Genomic DNA, 19,667 nt, shown 5'->3' on the forward strand with positions numbered 1-19,667 from the left:
CTGACTCAAAGATGCTGAAAATGTCATTATATCTGGTTTTATATTTCATTCTGGCTAGCCCATTCAGGCTCCTGAGACTCAGCACAAAAGCAGCAGGTTGATAAGTGCCTACACCATATGTGAAGGAGTTTCTTTGGCTAAACTTACAGCCCCTGCCAAGGAGAGAAGGGTCTGTGGGAATACTCCCCAGGGCTAAAGGCAACAGCAGGCAACAATTTTGCACTTTCCTTGCGCCTTGTTAGCACCACTTGCTCCACCCTTTTACTCTCCTGCTGCTGAGATCCTGTCCTCACAGCCAAAGGCACATGAAAAGATCATATTCAACACCACTAATTCTTAGGAAATGCAAATCAGAACCACAATGAGATACCACCTCACACCAATCAGAATGGTTATTATCAAAAAGACAGGAAATAACAAGTGTTGTCAAGGCTGTGGAGAAGAGAAACCCTGTGCATTGTTGCTGGGAATGTAGATTGGTAGAACCACTGTGGAAAACAATATGGAATTTTGGCAAAAAACTAAAAATAGAACTGCCATATGATTCAGTACTTCCACTTTGAGTGTTTATCTGAAGGAAACAGAAACACTCCTTTGAAAAGATGTATGTGTCCCTATGTTCATTGCAGCATTATTCACAATAGCCAAATATAGAAACAACCGAAGTGTCCACTGATGAATGAATGGCTAAAGAAGATGTGATGTGTTATACACAACAGAACACTACCCAGACAGAAAAAAGAATGAACTCTTGCTGTTTGTGACAACATGGATGAAACCTGAAGGTATTATGCTAAATGCAATAACTCAGACAAAGAAAGACAAATACCTTAAAATTTCACTTATATGTTGAATGTAAAAAACAAAGGAAACATACAAAAAGCAAAGCCCATAGATGCAGAGAACAGATTTGGTGGTTGCCAGTGGGAGGGGGATTGGGAATGGGTGAAATGGGAGATGGGGGTCAAGAGATACAAACTCCAGTCATAAAATAAATAATTCATAGAGATGTACAAGTATGGCATGGTGACTCAAGTCAACAACACTGCATTGCATATCATGTAAGTTTATATGGTGATCGTGGGACACTAGACTTACCGTGGTGGCCATTTTGCAGTGTAGACAAATATCGAATCATTATGTTGCACACCTGCAACTCATTATGTATCAATTGTATCTCAATAAAAACAGGTCAGATATTTTAAAAATCATCTCAATTTCAGAGCACTGACTATTCATTTCTGAGCATGGAAGCTTGAAAATCAGGAAAGAGGAAAATAAGGCACACTGACATTTCAGTTCAGTGATTTTAGTTTAGTATTTGATGAGTGTTGGGAGAAAGGAGCAATGCTGAGCAGAGAGGGGGGTGTAAAGAAAACAAAGTAACCCTTGCTCGATAGTAGCTTATCAAAAAGTAGTCATAAAACATAATCACAAAACTATGAGGGAGCGATTAAACCTTTATATGTGACAGAAATACCAGTTCTCAGCAGGAAAGGTAATTAGCTCATAGCTGAGGCTGAATATTTCAAGGACACAGAAGTACAAATTGAAGGAGAGGCATTCTAGATGGAGAAAACGGGGTCGAATATTCACAGGTCATGAGCAGTTTCACAGTAGTTCATGGGCATTATGGCTGCAATACAGCCAGTGGTAAAACTAGATCTTGGCCAGATTGTAGGAAATTCAGCAAGGATAGAGGTGTGGGTTTTATTCTGTAGGAAAGCCAGTGGAGTTTCTTAATAGGAGAGTGACATGTGAAGTAAATGCTTTAGAACCATTAATTTCTCAGAAGCACACAGGAACAGTTAAACTGGGTAAAAATGTAGGCATGAAGGTCACTTCATAATCTTGAGCTACTGCATAACCTTGAAATAATCAGAAACTGAAGTATAGGGCTGGGAGCAGGAATGGAAAAGAAAGAATAAGGAAGTCTTTGAGTATACTACAGTATATTCCTAAAATTTTATGCTCGCGATGCGTTTTAATACCAGTTCACTTAAATTGGGGATATGCCAGTAAATTTCATTACTGAAATTAGTGATAATATTCCGAAGTACAATATACTCATGCATAATGTTATGCAGATGGCTTATGTGTAATCATTTTTAACAGCTCAATATATGGTAGTTTAGCAAGCGTGCTTTACATTTAATAATGTGTTCTTAAATTGCCATTAAAAATCAATATTTTATTAAATTAGAACGTGAGGGAAGGAGTTAAAGATCTAGAGTAAGTAGGAATGAATGTAATTTCATTATCATGAATCAGTGAAGATAAAATCAACAGGTAGCTATTGAAGAATTACTTCCTTCTACTTTTTGAGGATAAATAATATACCTGTAAAGAAACAATCTAGTTTTTTTTTTTTTTTTTAATGTTTTATTTATTTCTAGGAGAGAGAGAGAGAAACAGCATGAGCAGGGGAGGGTCAGAGAGAGAGGGAGACACAGACTCTGAAACAGGCTCCAGGCTCTGAGCTGGCAGTCAGCACAGAGCCCGACGCGGGGCTCGAACCCACGAACCGCGAGATCATGACCTAAGCGAAAGTCGGACGCTTAACCGACTAAGCCACCCAGGCGCCCCACAATCTAGTTTTTAAAAATGGTTTCTAAGAAACTAAAACTTTCATAAATGAATAAAAATTGAAAATTGAACAAAAATTATTCGTAATAAGCACAACAATTGACGTTATATCACTGAAAGGGAAAGTTAAAGCCTCAGCTATGGAGAAACCCTGAAAAATGAGTGATGTTAGACAAGTTAGTATTATTTTCTTATTTAAATCTTTTTCAGCGGAACTATCTATTCTCCAAATAAATACTATTTTTCACTATTTTCTTAAATCATTATGCTGTGCTACGTGCATATAGCTTGAGATTTCATTGTGTGTAGTATTTGGGCATTGGACTAAGTACCTTGATATTTGCTGGATGGTGGACTGATGTTTGGTCTTATAGTCTTTATTTTTCCATTGCTCTCTCCTTCTCATTGCTGCTTGTGTTGTTTTCCTAATTAAACCATCATATGACACTACTAGCCAAATAGATAGAGATTTTCTTTCTATCTTTTGAATTGTGTAGAGTAAGGGCTTTTGCTCCTCTTTGTTTCGTTCATTGCTGCTGAGTAATAAGAAACTGCTTCCTTGGCCACCAGACACTTTCTTCTTGGCGTGTTCCATCCCATTACACTTGGGAGTCATATTAGGAGAAATATGTAAAACCATGATGGGCTCCATTGAGGATATTCATGAGAACTAGAAGATAAGGTTCTCTGGAAATACTAGCAACACCACTGAACTTCCTTTTTATGTTTTATTTATTTCCAGGAGAGAGAGAGAGAGACAGCGAGAGCAGGGGAGGGTCAGAGAGAGAGGGAGTCACAGACTGAAACAAGCTCCAGGCTCTGAGCTGGCAGTCAGCACACAGACCGATGTGGGGCTCGAACCCACGAACCGCGAGATCATGACCTAAGCGAAAGTCGGACGCTTAACAGACTAAGCCACCCAGGCGCCCCACCACTGAACTTCCTTTTAACAAAAGTTATACTTATATGCCATTTTAAAATTTATTCTTTAATAATGCCAAGGGAATAAACTTGTTTTTCTTGTTATTAGTCCTATTACTAGTTTTTAAAATTTTCTTAACAAAATTGTTTTCACACGTCATTCTTGGAAATTAGATGATGACAGAACTGGGACTAGATGCTTAGTCACTTCACATTCAATCTGGTTCTTTTTATTTAACTGAGAGTCACTTTTCCTTTCTGCGTCTGCTTCTTCAGTGAGGAAAGGAGCAGATGATCTGTAAATGCTCCATCCATTCTTTATTTCTAGGAACTATAATGAAGTTTTGGAACCCAACTGCCAATCACTTTGAAAATATGCTTAGAAGAGTTAATGGTGAGCATGAAACCATGACTTTTGCTTTAGATAAATTATTTAGCCTCCTATGGAGATCAAAATGGTAACTTCATTTTTCTGATTACTCTTTGAGAAATGGTGCATTTAGTCTGAGCACATGGTTTCAGAATGATATAATTATTAAAAAATATATCAAGGATTAATGTGATCCTCATATAATTTTAAATGATCTTTTTCGTATACTGATATTGAATAAAACAAAGAGAAAAATAAGTAACAAATGATTAATGTAAATGATTGTGATTATTATTACCAACAGATTCTGGACAGAGTTTGCTCTGTTGATTATGATTATATTGACCATCAATATGGACCACTTCTGATGCCACATAGGTATATTCTTCTTGTCCATGCTTGGCTCTAAAGAATGAACTAGTTGGAAGTTAGTTGAATATTATTACATTTTCATTAGTTCATTCAGTTGAATCACTCCTCAAATATATTTTCTGAACAAAGTTTAAATCTCAAAACAATGAATTAGGTAATTTTTACTTTAAGTTTTTTTATACAATATTTTCAAATTTTAAGTCCTATGGGATTTTTGAGAGGATCAAGATTTTCTCCTTTCCTTTTAATTTTTAATCCAAATATACACGGATAATTATGATTGCACCATATGTGCTAAATAAATTTTAGTGCAATGTCCTCTCCATTCCCCAACAACCAGGGTGATCTCTTCATGGTCACTCAACAGTGTTAATACTGCCCTGAGGCACCATCTGAGCTTATATACTCATGAGACAAGAAGAATATACCTATTTGGCATCAGAAGTGGTCCATATTGATGATCAATATAATCATAATCAACCGAGCAAACTTTACAGAATCTGTTGGTAATAATAATCACAATCATTTGCATTAATTGACTTTAATCCTCACAAGAATTCTTTAAGATGGGGGCTTTACCTTTGACAGAGGAGGAAACAGGTCTGAGAGGTGAGTCACCTGTCCAAGGTCACACAGCTCACACGTGATAGAAATGTTTTATCCCCTGTCTTCATGTTCCACAGTTCACACTCTTACCCATCATGTGCCACTCATTTCACTATTATGTCACATGGAAGGGATACTCACTGGAGCACAGTGAGAAAAAAAGATTTATACTGCATACGTTATTTAAAATGTGTCTTTTAGACACCATTAAATAGTTCACATCAAAACTGTTTTTAGGAAATTTCACTCTACTGTAACTTTATTTCAAGTTTGTTTCAAGTGTGAATTTTAAGAAAAAGGCAATTTTGTGTTTGTGTCTTTATCTCCCATGTGTTTTGGCACTTACAACTCAGTATGATCCTAAATTCCTTTAAGAATAAAATAGAATTGCTTTTTTCAAACATACTCATCCGTTCTCATTTTATTACTGTTCTGTACTTCAAACGCACTTACAGTTACCATTAAATCCCATAATTTCCACCCATAACATCTGGATAAATGCATATAGATTCTATGCCAAAGAGCCATAGTACATGAAAAAAACACTCTTGGAATTCATTAAGCTTTTCCATTTCTTTAAAATTAGGCTTTACTCCTCTGGTAAGCAGAGATGAAAACATGTAATTGGCTAATTTTTTTTCTACTCAGTGTTATATTTGCTATTTTATTTTCTATGCCAATTCCTCTCCCAACATGTCTGTTGCTTCTCCTTGGGATGGAGAAGCTTTTTGTCCTAATGACACTTAAGGAGTCCTGATTTTCCTTTATTGTGTATAAAGAAGCATATGTTCAATTTTCCCCCATGCTTTACTGATATTCTGTTTTTTAAAGGATTTCACACTAGTACTTGGATAGGATATGTTTGAAAGTTCTATGTTTTTGCAAAGTATACTATTCTGTGATATGCTTTATAGTTTGTTTCTTGTGGGGAATAAGCTTAGGAATTTCCTGAGCTTGCACCAATGGGTTAACAAGGCATAAAGAAATAGAAAGCCACAGGATAAATGTAAACAAGATTAGGTAAACAGGGCTAAGGGCCCCAATATAGGACAAACATATAGGAATAAGGAATCTCAGGGTGAAAACATGCAAGATGAGGTAAACACGATTAGGTATTCAGGGTGGAAACGCCTCCTAACTTAGTACAATAGCAGAAAGTTGCTTTCATGGGAAGGAAGGACCAAAATAGATAAACAGGTAAACAAGGCTATAGACCACAGCAGGGCAAAGTTGCCCAGAGTGGAGCTAATTAGCAAAGATGTCTTGTTGACCCTGAGGTAGAGCTCTGTCTGTCATGTACCCTAGGCTAGCTAAGATAAACAGACATGGCACCTCATGGCTGCGGTAAACAACCAGCTGTTCGGAACCAGGACTTTGTTTTGTATTGACCCAAACCCCTAACCCTGCATATCTTCAAAAGTGGGTTCCCTTTTCCCTCACGTTCATGAGTTAATGTTCATGACTTCATTTGTCTCTTTGTACACGTCCATCACACTTGTAAGCCTTCTGACCCTAATAAAAACTGAGCAAGGTCCCTTACTCAAGGCTCTAGTCTCCTCCTGGACATTAACTTCCTTTGCATTTTAATCCTGCATCAGCACTCTTGCTGGACAAGAGAGAACTCCAGACCCAAAGTCTACAACAGTTTGTTAGTTGAAAACTCCCAGTCCACAATAATCAAGAAGGACATATAAACATTGTCTCCCATAGATGTACTTGCCAGTATAACTTCCTTGAGAAATAAAACTAAATGTTTGACAAGTTAGAAATTTTTATCTCTTGAGAACACTCTTTTCTGAGGGTTACAATAACCTTGGATGTCAGAATTATTCACTGACCTCTAAATGATGCATAATTCTGGAGCTCTTTAGTAAAACTGGTAGGGACAGAATTATGTTTGTCATTAAACTCCATGGACACTTTGCTAACATAGATTTATTGCCTTTCAACCCTCTTTCCTCCAGCTCTTTATTAGCAAAAATCTAGGGAGAGTACCGAATAGAAGTTTCACCTTGTTTACTAAACTCCTATTTTAGTAACCAACCTGTACCTGAATTTCAATGACAGATACTGCTGGAAAGTGGTATTTCTGCATCATGAACTATGAGTATTAAGGATTTTAGTCATTAAATGTTAGCTTATGTGTTATCAAAAACATAATTTACTTTGTACTAAGCTTTTTGGGGGACAGGGGAGATCATCTCTGTGATTTAATTAGATCTATCTATATTTAAAAGCAGATTGGGACACCTGGGTGGCTCAGTTGGTTAAGCGTCTGACTTCAGCTCAGATCATGATCTCACAGTTTGTGAGTTCGAGCCCTGCATCAGGCTCTCTGCTGTCAGTACAGACCCCACTTTGGATACTCTATCCCCTTCTCTCTCTGCTCCTCCCCTGCTTGCATTCTCTCTCTGTCTTTCAAAAATAAATAAGCCTTTAAAAAATATATGAAAGCAGAATCAGACCTATGAAGATAGAGAACAAACAGATGGTTGCCAGAGGGGAGGAAGGTGAAGAGATGGGTAAAATGGATGAAGAAGGGTGTGGGCCATATAATCTTTGACTTATGGAATAAGTAAGCCACAGGAATAAAAGGCACAGTGTAAGAAATATAGTCAATGATACCATCTTAGCATTGTACAATGGCAGATGGTAGCTACACTTGTGAGCATCGCATAATGTATAGAGAAGTTGAATCACTATGTTGTGCACTTGAAACTAATATAACATAGTGTCAACTATAATCAAAATAAATTTCTAACATAAGTAAGTAAACAAATCTATGCATTTGAAGAGGGGTAAATTTTATGCTTCAAGGAGACAGAGATTTTCTTATATCTCCATTCCCCACCTTAACATTTTCCTTATAATTATTTTCATCAGCAGTGGAAAAGTGGTAACATTTTTTTAATAATTGTAAGTTGACTTTAACAGTACAGATGATGAGTGACAGGGGATGAGAATTATCATTCAATTCACTTATTGATTTAGTTTATTCAGACATTAGTCTATGTGAAAGGAAATAATAAATACTTGATTTTCAACATTTAGCTTTGGATAACAACACACCACACAACACATATGGATTTCGGGTTTGAGTCATAATTAAACCATGAGCTGATTCATCAGTCAATAAAGCAGTTAAAACTATGAGAGAAAATTAATTTTACATTACTTTTATTTATATTTTTTCCAGTGCTTCTAATTCCATTGTGTAGTAGATTGAAGTTTTTGTCATATACATTTTGCCTGAAGGATTTCTTGTAACATTTTTGTTGTGGAAGTTTAGTATAAAGTCTTGGTGTTTTCTTCAACCTGAAAAAATTTATTTCTCGTTTATATTTAAGTTATTTATGCTAGAGTATTCTAGGATCAACATTTTTTTCCCTTTAGGAATTTTAATGAACGTTTGTTTATGTTTATTTTTGAGAGAGAGAGACAGACAGAATGTGAGCAGGGGAGGAGAAGAGAGAGGAGGAGACACAGAATCTGAAGCAGGCTCCAGGCTGAGCTGTCAGCACAGAGCCCCATGCAAGTCTCTAACCCAAAACGGTGAGATCATGACCCAAGCCTAATACAGATGCTTAACCGACAGAGTCACCCAGGTGCCCCATCCTTTTAACCATTTAAAGATGTCACTTGATGATTTTCTGGCTTCAATAATTCCTGATGTAAATTCTTGAGAAGTCTGCGGTAATTTATTATTTTTCAAAATTTTTAATGTTTATTTATTTGAGAGAGAAAGACAGAGAGACAGAGCGTAAGCAGGGGAGGGGCAGAGAGAGAGGGAGACATAGAATCTGAAACAGGTTCCAGGCTCTGATCTGTCAGCACAGAGTCCGATGTGGGGTTTGAACCCACAAACTGTGAGATCATGACCTGACCTGAAGCAGATACTTAACCACCTGAGCCACCCAGGTGCCCCGAGTCTGCTGTAATTTATATGCATATACTTATATATATGACATATTCTTTTCTTCTGACTCTCTTTAAAATTTTCTTTTTATCTTTGGTTTTTAGCACTTTATGGTTTTGTTGTTGTTATTATTTTGTTTTTTTAAGTAGGCTCCACATCCAGCACAGAGCCCAATGAAAGGCTTGAACCTATAACCCATAAGACCTGAGCTGAGATCACCAATTGGATGCTTAACTGACTGAGCCTCCTGGATGCCCCTGGTTTTCAGCACTTTGAATATATTTGTCCATATGTTTTTTTGTTATATTTAATATTTATACCACTTGGTGTTCTGTGAAGTTTTTAATCTGTGGTTTCATGCCTTTCAATATTTTTGAAAAATTTTCACTCATTAACTTACGATACTTTCAACATTTTCTCTCTCTTTTGTGATTCATATTATACCAGTATTACACTGATATTGTCCCAAGTTATTTCAAGATTTTTTTATTCTTTTTAAAAGATTCATTATAATTTAGCATAGTTAATTTCTATTGAACTACTTTCATGTTTACTCATTCTTCTTTCTTAGGCTCTCTTAAGTCTATTAATGAGCCTGTCAAAAACACTTTTTTTTATCTCAATTACTGTGTTTCTTATATCAAGTATTTATTTCCCTTTTAATCTTTTTATAGGGTTCATCCTGATAAAATTTAAAATCTGTTCTTACATTTTTTTCTCTCTGATACAATACATCCATGTTTTCCACTTTTTTAAAAAGAGCTTCTAAGTACATTAATTATAGTTAATTTATATTTTCTATTTGATAGCTCCAACATCTGAGTCCTATATGAATATACTTCTATTCATTGCTTCTAATATATCTTCACAGTATATTGTTTTTCTTGTTTTATTTCTCTGCATTTTTTGTTGAATACAGGCCATTGTGTCTAAGACAGTACAAATTGAGATAAATATTGTTGATGTCTGAAAATGGACACATATCTTTTTATGCTAGGTTCTTATGTGGTAGTGTAAGTTAATTTAGTTATAGGATGAGGTGATTTGGGGTTTTGTTGTTATGATTTCACCTTTAGGTTTAGACTTTCTATATATTGACTCATCAGAGGTCTCTCCATGTTCTTGCCCTTCTCTCCACAGTACACTGATTCGGGTTATCACTCATTCTTTAAAGGCCTGGAGATGGGAGGTGAAAGGATTCTCTCTTATCTTGCTTTAATGTCAGTCTTGGGCAAATCACTCTGCAGCGAGGTATTGGGGTTTTCTTAGTGACCCTACCACTCCACCAGCTGCAGAGAACCTCTAAAGTTCTGACTTTGCCTCAGTATCAAAGGCTTTTTTTTTTTTTTGCTCTTTCTTTCTCTAAGCTGCAAAGGATTTCCACATGTTCCTGAAAGCTACAGGTTTTCTGCCCCTTCTTCAGGGGGATAAGGCTTTTGTCCAAATGGAGAAAGGTAAGAATAATCTAGGTGGGGCTTTTGGTGTTTCCCATAGTTGTTGCCGCCTTCTTCACCAACACCTGATCAAACAGGAGGCAATCTCTAAATTCCCCACCTGACCCAAATCTTTGTCCCAAGCACCCAGAAATGGGAGTGGACAAAAGCTTGAGATTAAGTACAGTCTTCTCTTATGTCTATAGCTCCAAGGATTCAATACTGTTATACTATTCAACGGCAACATTTAGAAGTTTGTTAAAATATTTAACAGTGTTCTAACCAGTACTCACATCTTGTTTCTCTTTGGAAACATCTGAATTTCCTCAAATTTGAGACTTCTTGATTTTCGTTTACCTCAATATTTTGATGGATTCAAGAAAATTTATGAATTGGTATATTATCCTACTTGTCACTATGCTCTTTTAAACTTTCTCCATCCTAATACAAAACCAAAGCCCTTCTCAACTGATTTTGAATATATGCCTTCTAGCATTAAATAAAGTATATGACCTACACTGACAATTTGTTAAATGTAACCCATAAATTTAAAGTATAAAATTGCTTTGAAGCTTATTAATCAACATAAATTTTCCTTATCTTGAACATCCTGAGAGTTGCTAAGTAAAAAGGGGAAAAATTAATGATGCAGAAAACATTGGATTATTGAGTAAATAATTGGACCCATTTCATATGTGGCATTCACTGTTTGTATCATTAACTTGGTATATGAATGATGATATCACTCTTCTATTTTTTTAATTGCAAAATTTGAGGTTGAGGAAACACTAAATGCCTTTTCAGGGTTCTAAAGTTTTTGAGATTATAGAGTAAAGTGGTGTGTTTAATGCATACTAATGATTTGAAATAATTATCCAATAGCAACAAATTGCTTTAATTCAATTTTAAGCCATTAATCAAATAGGGTGTTTTAAATTCATAAATTGTCATAATAAATTACAAGTTAGTTCTTTAGTCAGATACTAAAGTAATTTCAACTATTTTTTGGCTGAGCCATAATAATTCAAATAACTTGTGTTTACAAAATATAGACATTAGTCATTTATTTTTACTGTAGAGAGAGTGAGAGCACATGTGTGTGAGTTGGAGAGAGGCGCAGAGGGAGAGACAGATAGAATCCTAAGCGGGCTCCAAACCCAGTGCGGAGCACAATGCTGGGCTCAATCCCATGACCCAGGGATCATGACTTGAGCTGAAATCCAGAGTCAGACATATAACTGGGTGAGCCACCCAGACACCCTGACATTATTATTTAAAATATAATGTAATTGTCAGCATTTAAAAATGTAAGCTTCATACAAACTGTTTCATAGTTTCATTGTAATTTCGATCTAAACTGTACTGAAAAAATAGGAAGTAAGACTTTGAAGAAATCATCCTCTCTTTAAAAAGTTTACAAGGTGACAGAAACTGAATAGAAACAGATTTTGGATTCCGAAAAATAAGCATCTTTACACTTTAACTTGACAGTTTTTCAACAAATATTCATATCATGTCTTCTATAGCCAGGCAATGTGCTGGGTGCAAGTACAGATAAATGCCAAGGAGATTGACACAGTCCTAAGAGCTCAAGAAGCATAAGTATAAAATGATTGGCCAAACAACAGAAACAAAGCCAAAAGCTAAACAGGCATAGATGAAAGAAAAAAAGCCTACTTTATTCATATTTAAAAGTCCCTAAAAATCAACAAGAAAAGCTGAACAACATAAACTAAAAATGTGTGAAGTGACATGAATATTATGCCTAAAAGGAAAAAAATCATTCGTTAAACTTGCAAAACCATATGCAACCTCATTGGTAATAAGAGAAATGGAAAAGTAAGCTATAACTTGTTATTTTTCACCTGTCACAGTAGAAGGATTAAAAAAGTTGTTACAAGGGGCAAGAGGAAAACAAGCCCCCCATACATTTTTGGTGGGAGAGTAAATTGACATAAAGGCTTCGCATATCATTTTGCCAATATCAATCAAAGAATAAAATGTATATAACTACTTCCAAGGATTCATTTTACTTTTCAAGTGTCCAGGGTTATATGAATATGAATATATACTAAAGCATGTTTACTGATAATAACAAGATATGTGGAAATATATTAAAAATCAATTAGTAAGGAACATTCATTGCATTATGTATATGTAAAAGAAGATAGGAATACATTGTATAATATACCAAATATGTCATAGTACATTCATATAGGAGAATATTATGCTACCAGGAAAGCAAATGTTTTTATAGGAACTATCATGGAATTATCTCTAAAATATATTGTTAAGTGGGATATGTAAACTGTAGAACATTATAGAGAATATGCTGCAAGCTTTGTAACAATAAAAGTATGTGTCAATGTGCTTTTACATGTTTAAGTTAACTTATGTTTGTATTTGCATGAAATATTTTTGAAGGATCCAAAAGAAAACAAAATTGTTATCTCCAGAAGGAATCTGGGGATTTAGGAAACATTTGGGAAAACTTTATTTTACCTCATGTATTCTCTCTCCCTTATCAAATACATATTATACATAAAATTATAACAAAAGGTATTTCAGTAACACAGGTAGGAGTGGCCGAGTTTTGGTAACAAACTCAAGATGCAATTAAGAAATAAAACCAATGGGTGCCATTTGGATATGAGTAGTTAGAAAAACAAATATCTAAGATGCTACATGTTTTTGGCTTAGTATCTGCCTGGCCTAGTGATCAAAGTCTATCAAATTCTCTCACATTTGCAAATATTTATTTTCCTTTTATCCATTATCAATTTCTAAAGTTTCATTGGTACATGACTTTATTTTCAATTTTTTATCTTTATTTGCAATTACAGAATTTAATCTTATTTACGGTACCAAATCTGAATGAGAATTCTGTGTGTCTATCTGACAGTGAACAACATTATCCCTTGGTCCATAGGTGGTAGATCTCAGGTACATTAGTGGATCTCAGTCTGGCCAGTGAATGAGAGTGGGGCTCCTCAAAGCAGATTCCTGATCATATATCTATTTACATCTATTAGAATTTCTTTTGTTCATGAATTCATTACTTTTAAAAATATTCCTTTTTATAAAATTATTAGAAGATATATATTGTTATACTACAATCAGAAAAATATTACTTCTTTTATATGTAAAATGTTTATAAAAATTAAATACATATCCTATATGTTAGCATCTGATATAACTTACAACCTATATCCATCACGCCATATATTCCTGCATAGAAAGTGACAGAACCAATGATAGATGTTTCTGTTCCTTACCACCCGGACATGTCTGTCTGAATCCACTTCTTCCAACTTGGCAAAGATCGTTTTTTTTTTTAAGTTCCAACATTAACTATTTTTAATTCATTAGTTTGGCACACTATGATAATAAGTAATATGGAACATATTCTATACCTTAAGGACTAGCCATAAAATTACAGTCGAGTACATTTCTAAAACAGTCCCTTCAGTGGGCCTGAGCCAACTGTGACTCACCTGAGCAAGGATTACCCACAGAAAACTATGCTTTCATTTTCTTTTCAACTTCTGTTTCAGTCTTACTTTACCAACCACAAAGATATCCATAAAATGGCACATCTTTATTTTTTCTCATTCAACTAGCATTTTAATGAAAAAAAACTATTTAATAATAAAGTTTTAAGTTTAGTTTCTGAACTAAAGTTTGAAAAAAGTTTGTCATTTAAGGAAAGCCAGGGATAAATCTTTTAAAGTTTTAAATTATAATGCCTGGGGTTTTTTTCTTTCTAAAATTTTCAGTTGTTACATAATGGATTCTTTTTGAATGGGGTATGACAAAGTGTCATGATGTGAATTATTCACCTCTTTCATGTTGGCTAATCTTGTAAATCTGCAACATCTTATATAAGTTACAGTGAGCAAAGATTTGGATTTCCTAAACATAAACTGAAGGAACATTAAGTATTTCAAAATGTTGCAAATTTATGAAACTTTCTTTTTAGGAATTTAGCTAATTTCAGGACATAATCTAGCAATTTTTTCATAATTAAATATAGAATTACCATATGACTCAATAATTCTACTCCTAATTATATATGCAAAAAAATGAAAACACATGTCTATACACTCAAAAAAACCTGTTCACCAATGTTCATAGCAGCATCATTTATAAAAGCTAAAAGGTGGAAACAACACAACCACTATCAACTAAAAATGAAAAATCAAAATGCAGTATTGTTGGAAGCCATTCTGAACTCACTAGTTGAGAAAACTGCTTGTGACGTTAAGGCAAGTTTGCAAGGCTCTTGCCTCTTGCCGTCAGATGACACCTGATACCCACCCCCACTCAATTGTTTCTGCTTGAGCACCGACCCCCAAGGCACCATGTTGATTTACCAGGAGTGACTTATACTGGCCCTGGTATGGTGATTGCACTTTGTGAAGGAAATTGTAACTTGGAAATAGTGATCAGGACTGAGTAATCGATGACACAAAAATGTCAGCTATTGCTTTCGGGTTTACATTAATAAAATAATAATTTTGGTACATACTGATGTATTATTCTTGGGCATGAATGACATTATAGGAACTATAAGCCCTGTGGCTAATGTTTACATGCTTTCCTTTGTGGCTATGGGAACAAACATTGCATTTCCTGAAAAACCTGTTTTTCTTTAATACTTACCATTAAGTGATAAACAGGCCATTGACCCCTGCTCAAAAAGAACTAACTTTTGCCTTTATTATGTGAAAAACATTATCCTGTCTGTTTTTGAATGCTAAAGATAACTTCCTTCCTCATACAATGAGCATGAGTACCCTTATCTAAATCATCATAATAAATTATGCATATAAATATTCTGGAAAGTTTTTACTGATCAAAGAATTTATCATCAGAATGCCACTTCTGTGATGTCCCCCAAACACTTAATCATAAAAGAAAGTTGAGTCTCAGACAGTGCGGAGATGCCTGGCTGGTGACCGGGAAGATTCTCGTGCCTCTCTCATCCCTCTTTTGCCAACATTGTCCATCTTTCAGGGACCCCTGGACCTGCTGGAACTGGACTCTGGCACAGTATATCCATACAGAGGGATTATTTGTCCATAAAAAGGAACACATGTATAGTGATACATGATAAAACATGGATCAACCTTGAATGCATATTGCTAACTGAAAGAAGTGAATACAAAAGACCAAATATCTCATGATTCCATTCATATGAAAATCCAGAATAGCAAAATCTGTACTGGTTGCCTAGGGCTGGGGGGTGAGGGTGTAACAGCTAAATGGAACAGGGTTTCTTTTGAGGTCAGGAAAATGTTCTAAAATGACTGAGAGTGGAGGGATGATTATATGTATCACCGAATATACTAAAAAACATTGGATTGTATATTTTAAATGAGTGAATTGTATGGCATGTAAATTATATTTCAATAAAGCTATTTTTCAAATTAAAAAAAAAAGAAAACAGAAATCTGTCACTGGGCCCATCAAGACTGGCATAGCTATTCAAGTTTCCATTAGGATCAGAATCTTCTGATCATCCACCCGTTATATGTGGTTTTGATCATTATGATCTCGAGAAGACTCCTTCACCTCTATCTCATGACCACATTCCAGTATGAAAAAGAAGCAAATAATATATAGCAACTATAACAGGAAAGAAAAAACTTACTCAGAAGCCCTCATTTTTTCACCTTTGGGGAAAGAAATAAGGCCATCTTCAACAGCAAGAAATGTGGGAGAATTTTGTATCTTTGCCTGGATACTTTTCCACACTAAATAAAATCTGCAGAAATGTATGTGAGGAAGGCAATTTTCAGAACATGTCACAAATTTGTAGAATAAGAGATATTTGAATTCACAAGTCTTTCACTTTTTACCAGAGACCAGGATTGGGAAGATTTTTTAAAAAATCAGTATAAATACAGACAAATAAGATTTTTTTTTATAAAAGAGACTCTATATGACATTAGAATAATAAGCAATGAATATTTCCTTCTTAATCATAATGGTAGCTTACTATTATCAATCTTCACAGAGAATTGTTTAAGTTAGCAAAAATAACATAGAAGCATAAAGCTGACATTTCTTTCCATATAATTTTACATAAATTCACAAAATTAATGGATTTATTAGCTTAATAATAATTGATTAAAGATATTCTATTATTCATGCCCTTTCCAGTTGCTGAGGAAATACAACTTTCTAATTCTATAATATTATAGAGGGTATTTTAACTACCTGGATGGGATTTAGAGATGTTTTACATTAAAGAGTATATTTAGACTGATTCTTAAAGAAAAATTATTTCTAAGCAAAGAAGAGGGGAGGACAATGGCTATGGGAAAAACAATTGGTACAAACACCCAGGGTTATTTTATAAAGGTGGTATTACAGAGAATAGTGAAAAAAGTACTCTGTAAAGAGTCAACAGGAAACTCAGGGAGGATATGAGATGAGATGCAGTTGCTGAAGTATATTGAGGTGCTAATTAGCATCATCTTACTCTGTAGGCTATGTGAGCCATGGGCACAATTTAATAAGAATTAGTAAGGCTATGTACATTTTATAAATTATAAATAATTTTATAAACACAGTCATGAGTAATGCATAGCTTCCAGTATTACAATACTGAAAAAGTGACTCTTAGTCTCTCTTTGGCCTGAAAATTACACCTACTTTACCTCCAAAAGATTTAATGTACTACAGTGTATATCCAACAAGGATACGGTGGTTATAAAATATGTTTTAAAATACATTTTTTAAGTGCCTGGTTGGCTCAGTCAGTTAAGCATCTGACTTCAGCTCGGATCATGATCTCAAGGTGCATGGGTTTGAGCCCTGCATCTGGCTCTGTGCTGACAGCTCAGAGCCTGGAGCCTATTTCAGATTCTGTGTCTCCCTCTCTATCTGCCCCTCCCTTGCTCATGCTCTGTCTGTCTGTCTCTCTCAAAAATTAATGTTAAAATATATTTTTGATAAAAGAAGCCTATGTGAAAATTAAATTCTTCTCTAAAATTTATAAAATGCAGTGAACACAGATTCTAATAAAGTGATTATTTTTCCAATCATATTTCTATCAGTTTATTTTTTCAGCATTTATTCTTATTGTTAATATTTTATTTATTCTATTTCATAGAATGTTGCAATTAATTGGCAATTTTACCTGTTATTTTTAGTCATGTTTTTATTAAGTAGTGTTGCAACTGAAATAACTATTATTTTTCATAGGCTACAATACCTTTTTAACATATTTCAAAATACTTAGTTTTATAATTTTCATATTTTATATACCCAAGAGTATAATAGTAGGTATGTTTATCCATTGCTCCATTTTATTTTGGAAAGTTTGAGGGAACCCCCTGAGATTTACTTGAGTGAGAAATCTGGAATATTTCTGGAGCATTTCAGGTATAAAAGTAATATCAAAAACTTGTATAAAATTTTTTAATGGTAAAGCCTAGATTTGTTTTTCTGACCTATGAGGAATTCTAGAAATGGCACAGTGTAGAATAAAACTTGACATTTACTTTAGTTATCTAGGAAAAAGAAAAATATATTATGATTTTATATAGATAGCCATATGTTAATGCTGGAATCAGGATTTTTAGTTTAATTGTGTATCTGCCATGAGCTTCTACTGTGGATCCTACTGGCCTAAACCCACCCTTCCCCAGGGTAGGAAAGAGAAACTTTCTTTTCCTGGGCACTGTACTGTGTATGGATCATACCTGGAGTTGCTGTAGTCATTTTGCCACCATGATAGAAAACATCCTATGGCCAAAGTTGACATGGTAGAAAGAGATGAGGGCGTCACTGGGAAATGGAGTTGGAGCTTCAATCAAATCATTCCTGAAGCCCTCATACTTCTAGAATTTCAAGTTTCATGTAAACTTTTCATTGTTTAAAGAAAAAAAAAGTTTTTACTGAGGTTTCTATTTATTTGTAAATGAAAACCATATAACTGACACAGATTGGAATATACTAAAATTAAAAATAAATTTTATTCAGATATATTTTTTATTGTATCATAAGAGACAGAAGTGTAAAAGAGAAACAAGAAACTTGAGCTCTAATTTTGTGCATGGTGCAGTGTCCTGGACATTGAATAAACACTGGAGGGTTGCATATGAGTCTGTGTCTAGGGCACCTGGGTGGCTCAGTCGGTTGAGCCTCTGACTCTTGATTTCTGTTCAGATCATGATCTCACAGTTTGTGGGTTCAAGCCCCACAATGGGCTCTGTCCTGAAAGAATGGAGCCTGTTTGGGATTCTCTCTTCTCCCTCTCTCTCTACTCTAATCATTGGACTCTTGATTTTGGCTCAGATCACGATCTCAGGTCATGAGATCTAGCCCCAAGTTGGGCTTCACAGTGGGCATGGAGGCTGCTTTGGATTTTCTCTGTCCTCTTTCTGCCCTTCCCCAGCTCAGAGGTGTGCACATGAAAGCGCTCTCTCTGTCTCTCAAAAAACAAAAAAAAAAAAACCCTGCAAACTGGAAAGTAACAGTGTGTTACACAAAAATAACAAAATATTTAATTCACTGATGTTTACTGAACTCAAGAAAACACACAGGATATTATCAGAAACAGCAGAAAAGAAACCACGTATGTATATGAAAAGAATATTATTTAAAATAAAATCTTCTCAAAGTTAAAAATGGTTTATTCTGACAAAATCCATCAATGATAAACATTTAAAAGGACATGATGCTTTGATATAACAAATCAGCCAAATTATATATTGACATTGTGTTTAAACTTAGAGCACAAAGTTGTTTGACAAAATAAAGAAAGATGCCATTTTATTCTGTAGAGAAGGCCCACAAAATAGCAAATTATAAACAATAAAAAAAAAGTCTATCTGGAGAGGGTTTGGGGTTCCATATGTAAGGAGTTTGGAAGTCACCACTTCTTTCCAACAACAAATAGAAACCTGAACAGACTGAAAAACCAACAACCCTTCTTGGACCCATAATAGAACAGAGGACACAGGGCAAACCGCTGCCCTCAACAATGGAGAGACACGTGAAAACAGGGAGTCAGTCACTGCTAATCAGAGCAGACACTCATCACCACAAACTACCTCAGGAACCAGGGTAGAAATACCTGAACTGGAATCGATGAATTGCTAGAGGCTTAATGTGGATGACTTTGAGAGATAAAAACTCCAGAGGGACCCAGTCACAGGAGCCGCCCCCCCCTGCCCCCACAGTGTTGTGAGATTTACCTCCACTAGCTTGACGAAGCTCCCACAATAGAAGCTGAGAAAAATCCCCTCATATTGTAGCAGAAGGAGGAGAAAAAGAACAAATTTGAAATGCACCATCTTCTTACCAAGGCCTGTCATCAGGAGGAACTGATTAAACAGTCCCTAACCTGTTGGGGTACATCAGAGCCTAACTGACCAGCAGGAGCGGCTACCCAACTCCAGCCCACTCTAACCATCCTGTCCCACCTAAGGCAGAGAAAAACAGAGAACTC

Source organism: Hyaena hyaena, unplaced genomic scaffold (assembly GCF_003009895.1).
Source record: "Hyaena hyaena isolate Hyena2069 unplaced genomic scaffold, ASM300989v1 scaffold_283, whole genome shotgun sequence".
NCBI lineage: Eukaryota > Metazoa > Chordata > Mammalia > Carnivora > Hyaenidae > Hyaena > Hyaena hyaena.